This window comes from Erpetoichthys calabaricus, chromosome 8, assembly GCF_900747795.2.
Source record: "Erpetoichthys calabaricus chromosome 8, fErpCal1.3, whole genome shotgun sequence".
Taxonomy (NCBI): domain Eukaryota; kingdom Metazoa; phylum Chordata; class Cladistia; order Polypteriformes; family Polypteridae; genus Erpetoichthys; species Erpetoichthys calabaricus.
Window position 1 is genome coordinate 187,774,850 of NC_041401.2, and position 13,133 is coordinate 187,787,982.

General features: G+C 44.5%; 1 protein-coding gene and 1 long non-coding RNA gene across 5 annotated transcripts in view; one reads left to right on the forward strand and one right to left on the reverse strand.

The window, feature by feature from the left end:
• LOC114656379 (nck-associated protein 5-like) overlaps positions 1-13,133 on the reverse strand; it is a 771,015-nt gene that overhangs the window by 406,204 nt on the left and 351,678 nt on the right. The window lies entirely within an intron of this gene.
• The window catches only part of LOC127528941 (uncharacterized), a 235,409-nt gene continuing 228,647 nt past the window's right edge, over positions 6,372-13,133 (forward strand). Inside the window, exon 1 of the long non-coding RNA XR_007935618.1 lies at positions 6,372-6,402. This is a non-coding gene — a long non-coding RNA (uncharacterized LOC127528941). The remainder of the gene's footprint in view (positions 6,403-13,133) is intronic.

The window sequence follows — 13,133 nt, forward strand, 5'->3', positions numbered from 1 at the left end:
CAGAGCCGACTATACTTCCTTAGAAGACTGGCATCCTTCAACATCTGCAATAAGATGCTGGAGATGTTCTATCAACGGTTGTGGCGAGCGCCCTCTTCTACACGGTGGTGTGCTGGGGAGGCAGCATAAAGAAGAAGGACGCCTCACGCCTGGACAAACTGGTGAGGAAGGCAGGCTCTATTGTAGGCACGGAGCTGGACAGCTTGACATCTGTGGCAGAGCGACGGGCGCTGAGCAGACTCCTGTCAATCATGAGAGAATCCACTGCATCCACTGAACAGGATCATCTCCAGACAGAGGAGCAGCTTCAGCGACAGACTGCTGTCACCGTCCTGCTCCACTGACAGACTGAGGAGATCGTTCCTCCACCACACTATGCGACTCTTCAATTCCACCCGAGGGGGTAAACGTTAACATTATAAAAAGTTATTGTCTGTTATACCTGCCTGGCACTCACCACCTTGCACTGTGTTTCTATCACTCTTTAATTTAATATTGTTTTTATCAGTATGCTGCTGCTGGAGTGTGTGAATTTCCCCTTGGGATTAATAAAGTATCTATCTATCTATCTATCTATCTTATTGCTCAAGTAACACTTCTGCTTCACTTTAGTTGTCTCGCTCATTAAGATTTCAAACCCTTATTGCTTATTTTAATCTTAAACAGCTGTATTCTTGGTTTTTAATTGCTTTTTATCAGCAATAAAATGCAAATGACAAAACAGCCCAACCATAAGGGGGTGGTCCCCCCACTGGGGTTGCTTGAGGTGACCTGCACAACTTCAGGTCCTTTTGATCAATTATTCTGCAGACACCTAGCGGTTTACTCCTCGTCAAAAGGGTGTCATTTTCGGCAAAAGCAATGGTCCAAAACACGCCTAAAAAATGAAATATTTTTGGGGTCTTGAGGGCCAAACATGGAGGGGGGTGGAGAAAAAGGTTTAAGGTATCCAAACACGGGCGCCTAAGCAATGCATAAATATGACCATTTTTAGGGTCAACCCCCCCCCCCACGGCGTCACGCACAGCAGGTTTTTGGTGGAAGTTTGGTAAGTTACCTTGGCAACGGCCAATGCGAAAATCTCAAAATGGGCCAAACAAGGAGGGGGTGGGACCCCAAAAAGCTGGACATCCTGCATAAGTGGACGTCACGACGAGACAAACAGTTTATCCTATGTGGGTTTTTCTCGTAGCGGTCATAGAAACAAATGAAGTGCTTTCAAAGCGTAACTCTTAGGACCACCGTGACGATTTTTGACGTGAACTTCAGAGGAGCTTCCAGAGCCCCGAATCAATAAAAAAGGGTAACACTCCCTCCCAGCTCACACTGACCCCCAGTTACATTTTGGCCAACTCGATCAGAAATTTTGGATACTCCTGTTTCATTCAGTAACTTCACAAATGGTTTTGGGCTTGAATTGCTTTCTCAGCTGAGCATGTAAACAGAGACCATAAAGTGAAATTTAAAATCATACGACACGTTCTGCAATCATAAGTATTGTGTGTATGTTTTGTCCTCCTCCAAGCGTTCCAAACTTCCCAACAGTGTGTCTATCGAGCCTTTACTTCAGATGATGTGTTAAACCGTCGTCTCAGTTAATCACTCCGTCTCCACTTATACTCGCTTAATCAATTAGGCTTGTGGGAACGCGGACCGCACTGAGGATCTCAATTGGCCCTTAACACTCACACCGAACTCGGATGTGATTACCAATAATAATGGGGTGGCAGAAACATCAACAGAAGAAAGGAAAAAGGGCACAGCTTTCAAATTGGCAGATAATGCCTACTGTCAACTTATGAGCGGCTGTCTGGCAGGGCTTAAAAGGCGGAGAACAACTGCCTCCCGGAAAAGCAGCCTCCCCCTAGGGGGGTCCGTACTGTTCAGTGTGCTCTACGCTTCTGATAACACAACATCTGAACACGTCCTTTAAAAAGAAACGGTCCACGCTGAAATAATTAACACTCTGAACGCAAGGTCGCATCAAAACACTCCTACAAGGACTTGGGGGTCCACATCAATGGCAGGTTGGACTGGTCTTGGAATACAGAAGAGAAAGGCCACAGCAGATTATTTTTTTTTATTCCTTTAATGTGGGTAGTGAGCTCCTTCACATCTTCTACAACTCTGTGATGTCCAGTGTGATGTGCTGGGCTGGTAACATCACTTCAAGAGAGGCCCACCGAATCAGCAGGCTAATTAAAAGGGCAGGCTCAGTTATAGGACCACATCCAGACCCCCAGGAAGTAGTAGTGGAGGAGACAATGAAAACAAAACAGAGTGCCATTATGAACAACGCAGCACATCCTCTCAGTGACACAACAACACTGAGGACTTTAAGACGACAAATTATTCAGCAGAAGTGGGTTAGGAAACACTACGGGGGGCTCCTTTATACCAACAGCAATATGTCTGCATAATCCATCACTGGGACAGTGACTGCTCCTTTTATCTTTAGCCAAGAGGCTTCTATCTATCTATCTATCTTGCCAACTATACCAAAATTAATATCTATCATATAGCGCCTTTCATAGCTATCTATCTTGCCAATTATACCAAAATTAATATCTATCTATCATATAGCGCCTTTCATAGCTATCTATCTTGCCAACTATACCAAAATTAATATCTATCATATAGCACCTTTCATAGCTATCTATCTTGCCAATTATACCAAAATTAATATCTATCTATCATATAGCGCCTTTCATAGCTATCTATCTTGCCAACTATACCAAAATTAATATCTATCATATAGCGCCTTTCATATCTATCTATCATATAGCACCTTTCATATCTTATCTATCTTGTCAACTATACCAAAATTAATATCTATCTATCATATAGCACCTTTCATATCTATCTATCTATCTATCTATCTATCTATAATATAGCGCCTTTCATATCTTATCTATCAATCTATCTTGCCAACTATACCAAAATTAATATCTATCATATAGCACCTTTCCTATCTATCTATCAATCTATCTATCTATCATATAGCGCCCTTCATATTTATCTATCTATTTATCTATCTATCAATCTACCTATCATATAGCGCCTTTCATATCTATCTATCTACCTACAGTATCTATGTATCTTTCTATCATATAATATCCTTTCTCTATCTATCTATCTATCTATCCATCCATCTGCCCATTGTTCTGATTAGTACTTGGCATCAATTCCCTACGCTGTATTGTCAGTGCATGTTTCTACATCAGCAGAACAAACAACAATGTCTTTTAATTTATTCATTTAACAAGCCACAAATACTTGGAGTTATTTACATATTAATGTATAATTGTAATTGTTCCAATTAATAATTTGCATCTGCTCTGTGACACTGCCCCACACTATACTACTACAGTGGTTCCATGGTCCTGCATCTTTGGGACAAGCCACAAATATAACTTATTTATTACATCTATCTATCTATAGTGCCTTTCACATCTATCTACCTATCTACCTACCTATCTTTCTATCTATCTATCTTTCATATAGCGCTTTCACATCTTCCTATTTCTATCTATCTTTTATATAGCACCTTACACATCTATCTTTTATATAGTGTATTTCACATCTATTTACAATATCCTTTATATAGTGCCTTTCCTATTTATTGTGACAGATGGCCAGGGCCCTTTCCCGGCTGGGACGGCACCATAATGGAAGGACCTGGGGAGCGGACCTATACAGTACAGGACACTACCTTAACCCAGAGCACTAGATGGCAACCCCACGTTTCCCACAGGACATCATGGATATTGGAGTTCTGTAATTCAGCCCTGTCAGGTGCCGTGGTTGCCGCCAGAGGGAGCTGCAGAGCCCTACTTTGTGGGGCTTTCACCACACCTGGGAGTGTTTCCAGACCTCGCCAACATGCCATCTGGATTACTCCCAGGTGCAGCATAAAAGGAGTGCCAGCCTCCGTTCGAGTAGCTCTACCTCTCGCCACATGTTGGAGCGCACCTCGCTTCCACTTAACTTGCGACACCTGTTTGTTCAGCAGACATCATCATCTAGAGATTGTTAAGGAGTAGCGTTTGACGTTTTTGAGAGAGAGATCAGAGCTACGTGTGTTGTAGAGGGTAGCTGCTGACTGCCAGAGATATCACAGCCACGTGCTTTTCTCCCTACGCGGGGGACGCTCTCCCGTCAGAGCTGAACACGATCAGATACAGAGCCAGTGTTTGATGTGGGAGCGCACCTACTTTGCACTTGGCCAGAATTACATTTTAATTTAATTTTTTTTTACTGATTTTTAAAGTTTGTCCTGTTTCTCTACTACGTGGGTGGCAGCTAGTTTTTAAATGCACCCTAACGATACAAAAGTTAGCCAGAAAAATCCTCCCATAAAACCTTCCTGTATCTCAAAGTTACTTTACAATCCACTACTTCAAAACCACTGACTATGGCACCTAAAGATACCGTAACTGTGATATTAATATTACGATCATTATTATTACTTAGGTTGGATATAATACCGGCAATAAAATAAATAAAAAATTCAAAATGATAATATTAGCTGATAATTCATTCTGGTTTGCTATCACGGATGCCTTTCCTTTGATAACACATAACAATCGCTTCTTCTAAGCCCCATCTACTGTGCAAAATACCAATCAGCTGAAATCTGCAGTTTCATCTGCCATACTAAAGGCCACACTTAATCTGCACAAAATGAAAATGAATCCTCTGAGCTTGATGGACATAATCCAATCAAGGCTGCACGGTAGGGATTGTGGAGTAGTGGAATTTATCTTCATGGCGTCTGGCCATAAAAATACAAAGAGGCATAATGCATCTGTAAAATGAGACTCGTTTTATCCCCTCACTTTGATTCTTCTTTGGCTTGTAATGTTAGTTTAATGTTAATGCAATCTAAAAACACATACACAACGGCACAATAGTTGGGTACATCTGAAATATTTCAAGTCCGGAAGATACAATACGTTCTATAATGTGCCAATTCATCTTAATAAGCAACATGAGTGGACGGTTCTGCAATATTTAAGGCAAAATACCAAACGCATCTTTCTTTCAATCACCGATATACAATAAAAGACAGATAAGACACAACAGTGAAGAGCAATCAGGTGAGATCGAGCTTTCAATTTGAAAAGCCGTCCCTCACTTCAGTCACCTGTCAGCAATTATTGGCTGTCACTGTCTGAGCCTACGTCTGCACGAATAGATCATTAGAACAATCCGGACGAGGACAGGCCATTCAGACCAACAAAGCTCTCCAGGCCTACCTACTTAACTCCTCCAAAGTCGAGTTTTGAAAGTCCCTAAAGTCTTAACTGTCCACTACACTACTTGGTCGCTTATTCCAAGTGTCTGTCGTTCTTTGCGTAAAGTAAAACTCCCTAATGTTTGTGTGAAATTTTCCCTTAACAAGTTTCCAACTGTGTCCCCATGCTCTTGATGAACTCTTCATATAGATAAACATCTACACGTGGAAGTGTGTGTGTCAGTCTGTCCGTCCGTCCGTCCAGTCCAGAAGTGAGAGGTGGAGTCGGGGTAAGGGGTCCGCCTCCGAGAAAACAGAAACTCACTTAGCCGCTAATAACACAAGCGGGGCGAGCACGTCAGCAAAACGAAACCTCAGAAGAAAGGCAAAGTCGCTTAGCCGCTTACCTTGGCAAAATGGTATCCCTTTTACTTTTGCTACCGCCACTAATGCAGAAATGATGCGACCATGTCGGCAAAACGAGACCTCCGAAGAAAGACAAAGTCGCTTAGCCGCTTACCTTGGCAAAACGGTATCCCATGGCACTAATTCCCTTCATAATTTTCAACACTCCAGTCAGGCCTCCTCTTAATCATTTTTTTCTTAAACTGTTAAGGATTAGCTCTTTTAATCTTTCCTCAACCCCTGCAGTCCTGCAATCAGCCTAGCTGCTCTTCTCTGGACCTTCTTCTAGTGCTGCTATATCCTTTTGTAGCCTGGAGACCAAAAACCAAAACTGGCCTCACCAGTGTGTTATAAAGCTTGAGCAGAACCTCCTGTGACTTGTACTCCACACATCAAGGCGCTATATAACCTGACATTCTGTTAGCCTTCTTCATGGCTTCTGAACACACTCTGGAATTTGATACTGACAAGTCCACTACGACTCCTAAGTCCTTTGGTCTTTCCTCATAACTAATCCCCTGTAGCCCTGAATCAGCCTGGTTGCTCTTCCCCAGACTTTCTCTAGTGCTGTTATGTCTTTTTTGTAGCCTGGAGACCAAAACTATACACTGTACTCCAGATGAGGCCTCACCAGTGTGTTATAAAGTTTCAGCAGAACCTCTTGGTCTTGTACTCCACACACATCAAGGCGCTATACAACCTGACATTCTGTTAGCCTTCTTAACGGCTGCTGAACACTGTCTGGCAGTTGATAGTGTCGAGTCCACTATGACTCCTAAATCATCCCCTGTAGCCTTGGAATCAGCTTACTTGCTCTTCTATGGACTTTTTCTACTGCTGTGTCCTTTTGTAGACCAAAACTGCACCCAGTACTCCAGATGAGGCCTCACCAGTGTGTTATAAAGCCTGAGCAAAACCTCCTGTGACTTGTACTCAACAGATCAGGGTGCTATATAATCTGACATTCTGTTAGCCTTCTTAATGGCTTCTGCACTGTCTGGCAGTTGATAGTCCACTACAAGTCCTAAGAACTTTAACAGTTTCTCATAACTGATCCTCTGAAGCCCTGAATCAGCTTAGCTGCTCTTCTCTGGATTTCTTCTAGTGCTGTTATGTCCTTTTGTAGACCAAACCCACACCCAGTACTCCAGATCAGGCCTTACCAGTGTGTTATAAAGCTTGAGCTGAACCTCCTGTGACTTGTACTCCACACATCAAGGCGATATATAACTCTGGCAGTTAATAGCTTAGAGTCCACTGTGACTCCGAAATTCTTCTTATAAGGGGGACTTTTGATTTTCAGACCTCCCATTATGAATTCAAAACTCACATTTTTATTTCCTATGTGTAATACTTTACATTTAACTAAATTACATTTTCTTTTGTTTAAACTGTAAAGGCTCAGCTCTTTTAATCTTTTTTCATAACTCACCCCCTGTAGCCCTGAATCAGCCGAGTTGCTCTTCTCTGGACCTTCTCTAGTGTTATGTCCTTTTGTAGACCAAAACTGCACCCAGTACTCCAGATGAGGCCTCACCAGTGTGTTATAAAGCCTGAGCAGAACCTCCTGTGACTTGTACTCCACACGTCAAGGCGCTATATGACCTGACATTCTGTTAGCCTTCATAATGGCTGAACACTGTCTGCTAGTTGATAATGGTGAGTCCACTACGACTCCTAAATCCTTTAATGTTTTTCCTCATAACTCATCCCCTGTCACTCGTTACTCTTCTCTGGACTTTCTCTATTGCTGCACCCAGTACACCAGATGAGGCCTCATCAGTGTGTTATAAAGCTTGAGCAGAACCCAACCATCCATCCATTTTCCAACCTGCTATATCCCAACTACAGGGTCACGGGGGTCTGCTGGAGCCAATCCCAGCCAACACAGGGCACAAGGCAGGAAACAAACCCCAGTCAGGGTGCCAGCCCACCGCAGGGCACACAAACACACACATACCCACACACTAGGGACAATTTAGAATCGCCAGTGCACCTAACCTGCATGTCTTTGGACTGTGGGAGGAAACCGGAGTACCCGGAGGAAACGCACGCAGACACGGGGAGAACATGCAAACCCACTGCACCACCGTGCCGCCCTTGAGCAGAACCTCCCTGGACTTGTACTCCACACATCAAGGTGCTATATAACCTGACATTCTGTTAGCCTTCTTCGTGGCTTCTGAACACTGACAGTCAACAGTGTCAAGTCCACTATGACTCCTAAATCCTTTAATCTTTCCTCGGAACTCATCCCCTGTAGCCCTGGAATCAGCCTGGTTGCTCTTCTCTGGATGTTTTCTAGTGCTGTTATGTCCTTTTTGTAGTCTGAAGACCCAAACTGCACCCAGTACTCCAGATGAGATCTCACCAGTGTGTTATAAAGCCTGAGCAGAACCTCCTGTGACTTGTACTCCACACATCAAGGCGCTATATAACCTGACATTCTGTTTGCCTTCTTAATGGCTTCTGAACATTGTTGGGAAGTCAATAGTGACAAGTCCACTGTGTCTCTTAAGTCCTTCTCCTAAGATGTACTCTCCGAACACTCATTGTGTATTCAACACTCACATTTTTACTTTAAATTTACTGACATTAAATTTCATCTGCCCCAAATCTGTCCAAGCCACTCTGTGATGATATAACGGATTCCAAATTATCTGCTAATCCACCTATCTTGGTATCATCTGCAAGCGTAACCAGTTTGTTATTTACATTCCTATCTAAATCATTTATATATATATTAAAAATAACAGCGGCCCCAGCACTGCCCCCCGCTGGTCACCACTCTTAACATCAGCCAGTTCTGATGAGGTTCCTCACACCATCATCTTCTGCTTCCTGTGTCTGAGCCAATTCCGCACCCACCTACACACCACACCCTGAACTGACACTTCTTTTAGTCTGATGCCCAGCCTCTCATGTGGCACCTCATCAAATGCTACAAAAACTACTTTTCGTTTAAAAAAACACAGACATCAGTCTCCATTTTCTCCTTTCATCCACCACGGTGTATTTAACCACCTGTCACATGCGAGAGCATGGGAGACACTTTAAACACTCAGGTGATGGTAATTCTCCACCAATCCAAGGGGTGGCGCTGCATGATAATGCTCTCTCCTTTCCACCTTCTGCAGACCCAAAGACTGACGGCTCTCCTCCAGTGACCCTCCACCCACCACGACCCGCCTCTTCTTGCCCGGCAGCCATATGACCAGAAGTACCGCCATCTTTGACAGTCAGACGAGGACTCGTTTTTGTGGATTTAACATAAATCAACCTATCAGCTATGGTGCGAAAGCTTTAGACTCGTCAAAAATTTTGATCTCCCGTTTTTGCCAGATCTCGACGTTTTTGGGCCCCCCCTGATACCGAAAACAACGATATCTCGATGATAGGTGCGTGTGTCTGTCTGTCTGTCTGTGTGTCACAGTTTCTTGAGGTCGGTCTAGAGTTAAAACGGCTGGACGGAGAAACACCAAACTTGAAACTTAAGCCGGTTACGAGATGACGACGTGCCGATTAATTTTTGAGCCAAGTCGTGCAAGAGAAAGAGGCCCTCGAGAGGAACCCTGAAATACCGTAATTCTGCCATTAATTATGAGATCTTCTTGTCAATCGCTATCGTAATGACCCATTTTATGATCAGAAGGATCAGCGTCAGAGCGGGTAAATAATCACTGAAATGTGACAGAATAGTTCGGCTAACTTGTTTCCCAGGGTGCAAAGCCTACTGACGCCCACATCCAAAATTAAATGGGGATCTCAATGGGAACACTTCACCCCATACTGCCATTTTTGTTTTCTCCTCTAAACATTCGTCTCCTCACTGGAGCACACACAGATTTAAGAGGACTTTAGAGCACCCCCGTTCAACTAAACACAAAACGACTTCCAAGAAGATCCGGTAAGGCTTCTAAGGGGAGAAAGAAAAACAAATAGCTGACACTTAAAAGAACTGGGCAGCCACTATTCCGCACAAGGACGGACAACTTCCAGGAATAAATAAGAAAAGGTCACGGCCACTGTGCAGGGAAACACGGTTGGCTTCTAGGAATAACACAACTGCCCCACAGCTAGGGGCGACCAGATGCATTGTGGGCCGTTTCCCATCTGCGTTTCATGTTGTTGTTGTTGTTTTCTTTTCTTCTGGCCTCATCTTTGCTTTCTTTGTTCACTCTTGCTGACTAGCGGCGTGCTGACAGCTCGCATATTTTACTTGATGGACGGGCCGCTGCGACATCCCTTCAGTGCTTGTCATGTTTATGCACGCTGTGGGGCGCGAGCAGGCGTTCACATGCCCTGGCGGCACAACTTTGTATATTTTTACGGGAAGACGCGGAAAGGGTGCATGTAAGCTGTAAGCCTGTCTGGTCTTTTATTAAGATACAGTAGCTATGGACGGTGCCATCTTTGTTGGCAGAGTTTTCCTCATTGAGCCGCTCACAAGATTTGAACAAACCCACCAAAAAGGAAATCCCTCAGGTAAATCCAATCGAATCCTAGCTGTTTATAATTAAATTACCAAACAGTGTTGGAATTCTGGGAGGCACGGTTGGCGCAGTGGTTGTGCTGCTGCCTCACAGTTAGGAGATCTGGGTTCACTTCCCGGGTCCTCCCTGCGTGGAGTTTGAAGTTTACACAATGAGTGTTTGGAAAATTGAGAGTACATCTTAGGAGAAGGACTTAGGAGACACAGTGGACTTGTCACTATTGACTTCCCAACAATGTTTAGAAGCCATTAAGAAGGCTAACAGAATGTCAGGTTATATAGCGCCTTGATGTGTGGAGTACAAGTCACAGGAGGTTCTGCTCAGGCTTTATAACACACTGGTGAGGCCTCATCTGGAGTACTGGGTGCAGTTTTGGTCTCCAGGCTACAAAAAGGACATAACAGCACTAGAGAAAGTCCAGAGAAGAGCAACTAGGCTGATTCCAGGACTACAGGGGATGAGTTATGAGGAAAGATTAAAGGATTTAGGAGTCGTAGAGGACTTGACACTGTCAACTGTTAGTGTTCAGAAGCGATTAACAAGGCTACTAGAATGTCAGGTTATATAGCGCCTTGGTGTCTAGTGTGCAAATCCAAGGAGATTATGCTGAAGCTTTATAACACACTGGTGAGGCCTAATCTGGAGTACTGGGTGCAGTTTTGGTCTACAAAAGGAGAATAACAGCACTAGAAAAAGTCCAGAGAAGAGCAACTAGGCTGATTTAGGGCTACAGAGGATGAGTTATGAGGAAAGATTAAAGGATTTAGGAGTCATAGTGGACTTGACACTGTTGACTCTCAGTGTTCAGAAGCCAAGAAGAAGGCTAACAGAATGACAGGTTATGTAGCACCTTGATGTGTGGAGTACAAGTCCAGGGAGGTTCTGCTCAAGGGCGGCATGGTGGCGCAGTGGGTTCTCTTCCAAGGTCCTCCCTGCGTGGAGTTTGCATGTTCTACCTGTGTCTGCGTGGGTTTCTTCCCACAGTCCAAAGACATGCAGGTTAGGTGCATTGGCGATTCTAAATTGGCCCTAGTGCGTGCTTGGTGTGTGTGTGTGTGTGTGTGTGTATGTGTGCCCTGCGGTGGGCTGGCGCCCTGCCCGGGGTTTCTTTTTCCTGCCTTGCACCCTGTGCTGGCTGGAATTGGCTCCAGTAGACCCCCATGACACTGTGTTGGGATATAGCGGATTGGACAATGACTGACTGCTCTGCATGTGTACAATGCCAACGTTTTTTGGAGTCTTTTAATTCTCACGGATACGCCTCTTCATTGGGAAGAAACACTACTTTTTTTTTCCCTGATGGCAACACGAATTAGATGATCTACAAGTCCCCGACTTAAATATATTCAATCTCTTTTCGCTGTTCCGTTATTTCACAATCATTTCTGTTGGGCAGCATGGTGGCGCAGTGGGTAGCACTGCTGCCTTGCAGTTAAGGAGACCCGGGTTCGCTTCCCAGGTCCTCCCTGTGTGGAGTTTGTATGTTCTCCCCGTGTCTGCGTGGGTTTCCTCCCACAGTCCAAAGTCATGCAGGTTAGGTGGATTGGTGATTCTAAATTTTCCTTGGTGTGTGTGCGCCCTGCGGTGGGCTGGCACCCTGCCCGGGGGTTTGTTCCTGCCTTGCGCCCTGTGTTGGCTCCAGCAGACCCCCGTGACCCTGTAGTCAGGATAAAGCGGGTTGGATAATGACTGACTGACTGACTGACTGACTGTTGGAATTCTGCTCTAGTAATGTATTTGATCCCCTGCTGAATTTGGAAGTTTGCTTACTTACAAAGAAATGAATAGTCTCTAAATTTTATGGTAGTTTCATTTTAATGGACAGAATATTAACCAAAAATCCAGAAAAAAACAAAACACATTACATAAAAGTTATAAATTGATTTGCATGTCATTGAGTGAAATAAGGATTTGATCCCCTACAACCCAGCCAGAATTCTGGCTCCTTGAGATTGGCGACTACAATCAATCAATCAATTCCAGATACTCCTGATCTCATCTCATGACGTGTATAAAGCCCACCTGTCCACAGAATCAGTTTCTTCCACTCCAACCTCTACACCCCCATGGACAACGCAAGACCAAAGAGCTGTTAAAGGACTTCAGGGACAAGGCTGCAAAGGGCGACAAGACCATCAACAAGAAGCTTAGTGAGAAAGGGGACAACACACTACGCCGGAATGGATTGAAATCTTGCAGCGCCCGCGAGGTATCCCTGCTCCACGTTGAATGCATCCGTCACTCCCACCGCAGACGTCACCAGTGCCACACTTCCCTCGTACATATCCTGTACAACTCTTATGTACTTCTCTGCCACTCCCGACTTCCTCATACAACACCACAGCTCCTCGGGCCTCAACCTGTCTTAAGCTTTCTTCAGGTCCACAAAGACGCAATGCAACTCCTTCTGGCCTTCTCTCTACTTCTCCATCAACACCCTCCGAACAAACATCTCATCTGTGGTGCTCATTTCTGGCATGAAACCACCCTGCTGCTGCTCACTAATCATCGGACAGTAACAGACATTAATTCATGTACAGATTTAGCAAAGGAGCAGCTAATTCATATCACTTACACGTTGTGAAGCCCTGGGGTGTGTACAGCCGCCCTAACCCCGACACGGACAGGCAGGACACAAGAGTAACCAATAGCATTTTTAATTTTCTGTCTTTCCCGTGGGAAACGCCTTTGCCCGTTTCCCACCAGAACAAGCACAGTCCCAAGTACAGGTCAGCACACAACCTTCTCTTCTTCCTCTTTTCTCTCGACTCCACTCCTCCTGGCGAGCTTCATCTTCTCCCACCCGACTATGGCTCATGGAGTAGCGTCTCTGCTGGCTCCTTTAACTGTTTGAGGGCTGAATATTTTTTCCAAAAAACGCAGTTTTCTGAAAAGCACACAAAGCGATGGTTTCACACATAAATCAGCATAAAACGTCTAGTGCTACGTGCTGTGGCTGCTGTTGACGCATGTTTGGCACCTCTGGCGGCAGTCACTGT